The 4,535-nt window shown below is 40.9% G+C and overlaps 1 protein-coding gene across 1 annotated transcript in view; it reads right to left on the reverse strand.

Annotated features, from left to right (window-relative positions):
- LOC107746761 (regulator of G-protein signaling 7-like) overlaps positions 1-4,535 on the reverse strand; it is a 36,473-nt gene that overhangs the window by 31,553 nt on the left and 385 nt on the right. The window lies entirely within an intron of this gene.

A 4,535-nucleotide genomic window follows, 5' to 3' on the forward strand; every position in this document is an offset into this window, starting at 1 on the left:
CAGTAAATGATGTTTGACACTTCCTGCACAAAATGCACGAAGTTTTCTGTAAGGGGTAGGGTTAGGTGTATGGTTGGTGTAGGGCGATAGATAATACAGTTTGTACAGTATAAAGAAACTGTTAGGGCCAGCCACTGCGTGGCTGGATATATGCAATATATATTTTCCATATTGCAGGAAAATATGGTTTTCTGCAACCATATTACCATAGAAAAACAACCACTTACAATAGTGCCATCCTTTAGGTATCTGGGCAGCATTGTATCAGAGGACTGCAATCTCGATGACGAAATTGAAAATCGGATAAAGCAAGCCTCTGTAGACTTTGGCAGACTTCGACGTAAGGTCTTTAAAATAAGCACCTTTAATTGCTTACTAAAGTTACCATCTATAAAGCTGTTTGCATCACCACTCTTCTTTACAGTTGTGAAGCCTGGGTTATATATAGCCGCCACCTAAGGTTGCTGGAGCATTTCCATATAGGGTGTTTGCAGCAAATTTTGGGGATTACATGCTATGACCGTGTACCCCATTTTGAAGTGCTTGCCAGGACAAACTGTAAGGGTATGGAAGCCACAATCCCTGAGCACCACTAGTGACCACCCAGAACAGCCTAGCAACACCCTAGCAACCACCCACAACAGTCTAGCAACATCCTAGCAACCACCCACAACAGTCTAGCAACATCCTAGCAACCATCCAGAACAGCCTAGCAACCACCCAGAACTGCCTAGCAACATCCTAGCAACCAGAACATCCTAGTAAAGTCCATCAGGGTCACCGTTCCTCAGGGGGTCCAAAAAAGACCAACTTAAAACATCGTTAAGAAAGTGCCAAATGAATCCCTCATGCCTGGAAGAATTAGCAGCAAATCGCACCACCTGGAGGCAGCTCTGTCACGCAGGAATAGTGCAGCTGGAATCAGAGAGAAATAAAAGGAAACAACAAAAAAGACTAAGGAGACACACAGCCATGCCCCTACAAATTCTGACTTTATTTGCCCATCTTGTAATAAAATTTGCGGATCAAGGATAGGGCTCTATAGTCATCAAAGGATACACCGCAAATGAGGAGGAAGGTCATCATCGGATACGATGGACTACCAAGAGAGAGAGTTTGTGTGCATTTAAAGTGTAGCGGCTGAGGTTTCTGTGTTTCAGATGTCGTTAACTGAAGATATTTATGTAAGACTCTTGATTGCGTAACAGGCAGAGGAGGATCTGAACTCTTCCTCATCTCTCAGACTCCACTTTCTGGGGGTTTGCATTCCCATCATCATCATCATAACCGTAGCGCTGTTCTCTCATGATGCATCAGATCCGTGGGCTCTAATTAATACATTAATGAAATAACAGCCTGTGAGCGGCTGAGACTTCAGTCAGTGTTTGCTGCGGTTCGCAACGACACTATGGGATCAGCGCAAAACTTGCTCTCTAGAGATTCATAAATCAAGATGCATTTACTGGAGAACCAAAACGACAGAAGATAAGAAGTCTTGTTTCCTGAGAAACTGATCAAAATGAAGTGAGCTTATGATTAAAACAAGAACAAATATCTGCCGATGGAGTCAGAAAAAACAAATTTAAAACAGTGTTTCTCCAGCAACAGTCTAGCAACATCCTAGCAACCACCCACAACCAGTGTTGGGAGTAACGCATTACAAAAGTAATAATATTACAGTAGTATATTAACACCCTATCAACCACCCAGAACATCCTAGCAACCACCCACAACAGCCTAGCAACATCCTAGCAACCACCCACAACGCCCTAGCAACAACCCAGAACAGCCTAGCAACACCCTAGCAACCACCCACAACAGCCTAGAAACACCCTAGTGACCACCCAGAAGAGCCTAGCAACACCCTAGCAACCAACCACAACACCCTAGCAACCACCCAGAACAGTCTAGAAACATCCTAGCAACCAGAACACCCTAGTAATGTCCTAACAACCAGAAAACCCTAGCAACCATCCAGAACAGCCTAGCAACTCCCTAGCAACCCCCCAGAACTGCCTGGCAACATCCCAGCAACCAGAACACCCTAGTAATGTCCTAATAAACAGAACACCCTAGCAACATCCTAGCAACCACCCAGAACTGCCCAGCAACATCCTATCAATAACCCAGAACACCCTAGCAACATTCTAGCAACCAGAACACCCTAATAATGTCCTAAAAACCAGAACACCCTAGCAACATCCTAGCAACCACCCAGAACAGCCTAGTAACATCCTAGCTACCAGAACCCCCTAATAATGTCCTAACAACCAGAGCAACACCCTAGCAACCACCCAGAACTGCCTAGTAACATCCTAGCTACCAGAACCCCCTAATAATGTCCTAACAACCAGAGCAACACCCTAGCAACCACCCAGAACTGCCTAGCAACATCCTAGCAACCAGAACACCCTAGTAATGTCTTAACAACCAGAACACCCTAGCAACATCCTAGCTACCATCCAGAACACCCTAGCAACCACCCAGAACTGCCTAGCAACATCCTAGCAATAACCCAGAACACCCTAGCAATATACTAGCAACCAGAATATCCTAGTAATGTCCTAACAACCAGAACACCCTTGCAACATCCTAGCAACCACCCAGAACTGCCTAGCAATAACCCAGAACACCCTAGCAATAAACTAGCAACCAGAACACCCTAATAATGTCCTAACAACCAGAGCAACATTCTAACAACCACCCAGAACACCCTAGCAGCAACCACCCAGAACTGCCTAGCAACATCCTAGCAACCACCCAGAGTACCCTAGCAACATCCTAGCTACCACCCAGAGCACCGTAGCAACATCCTAGCAACCACCCAGAGCACCCTAGCAACATCCTAGCAGTAACCCAAAACAGCCTGGTTATGATTATATACAGCCTAGTTATAATTAAAACAGATAAACGGATCAGTTTTTGAAAGCCGGAGAAGATGCTCCTATCAGAGTGTTTTGACTAATTCATCTGAAACCATTACAATAAAGATCCAGATGACGGTTTGAAGAGCGTGAGTTTTCATCTATTCAGTGCAGTGTTTTTAGAGGACTCTCTGCTCTCTGAAGGCTGAATGTAAATGGCAGCAGATGTTTGGAGATCTCTCTGTGCTCATGGTAACGATGTCCAGCGCTGACCTCTCTTCAAAGCCGCACCGCCGCTGTTTGAAGGCTCTGCTCTGTTTGTCCTCGGGATATTCTGGGATGTTTGACTGGCTGATGGTTTCCTCATTAGCGCTAGCATGTGAGTCTCTCAGCACGCCTCTGCTACCGGTGTCTTAAGGACTATAAAAAGGTTTGTGTCACTGTCAGAAAGCCTCCGAGAGCCTCATTTATTCACAAAGCATCAAAGATTCAACCTGAGGAGTTACTCATGAGCCGCAGCTCGAGCAGCTTCATATCACAGAAACACTTCATAATACATACGCCTTATAATATTACTTTGACTGTTAGGGGAGTTTGTGTGCAACAAACCAAACAAATAAAAATAAAAAGGAAAATTTTAGTTTGTAAAGTATTCGCTGAATTATATTTACATACTATTTATATTAAGAAATCAATATTTATTCATTTATTTATTTACATAATATAACTGCCAACCCCAAGAATCTAGAGACTAAAAGTGGATCACACCGAGCACAAAAATATACAATAAAATATTAATTAATAAAAATTTAAAAAAAGAGTAAATGCCCAGGTCATATTATAAATAAATAAATAAGTCCAGGTCGTATTATAACAAACAAATAATAAACAAACAAATACAGTATATATAAATAAAAGAGTGTGTGTGCGTGTGTGTAATATTCCCAAAATAATATATATATATATATAATGCCCCTGCATGTGTTAAAGCCACAGCAGAACTGTGTTACACAGCGGTGTTTAGTTTCTGAATGAATCTGCGTTTTGAACGAATCATGTGAATCAATGATTCAAAGTCCCATTCATAAAGAGAGCCATTTACTTAATTCCTGAATGAATCAGCCATTTGAACGAATCGAATGAATTACATTTAGCTGCTGGCAGATTTAGTTTCTTATTTAGATTATCATTTAATTAATAATAATAATAAAAACATTAAAGGGATAGTTCACCAACTTCACCCCAAATTTTTTTTTAAAATTCTGTCATAATTTAATCTCAAGTCCCTCACGCTGTTTCAAACCTTTCTTTTGTGGAACATAAAAGAAGGTATTTTCAAAGACTATAGAATACCCTTACAGGGACTTTGGTATTTTGAAGACTGTTGGTAACAAAGCTGTTTTGGTTACCAATGACTTTCATTGTATGAACAAAAAATACTGAGATGTTTCTCAAATTATCTTCTTTTATGTTCCATAGTTTATGTTAGGCCGTTGTAGCCTAAATGTTTATGTGTAATATATTTTTTTTGTTGAATCAAATCAAATATTTCTAAAGCTACAATTTGTAATGTCTACTTGATACTTTCTCATTTAACACAAAAATATCTTTAAATAATCTTTTGTAGGTATTTTCAGTCAAATTTATTTTGCGATTAATTAGATTAATTAA

This window comes from Sinocyclocheilus rhinocerous, unplaced genomic scaffold (genome assembly GCF_001515625.1).
Source record: "Sinocyclocheilus rhinocerous isolate Xijiao unplaced genomic scaffold, SAMN03320098_v1.1 scaffold409, whole genome shotgun sequence".
Lineage (NCBI taxonomy): Eukaryota > Metazoa > Chordata > Actinopteri > Cypriniformes > Cyprinidae > Sinocyclocheilus > Sinocyclocheilus rhinocerous.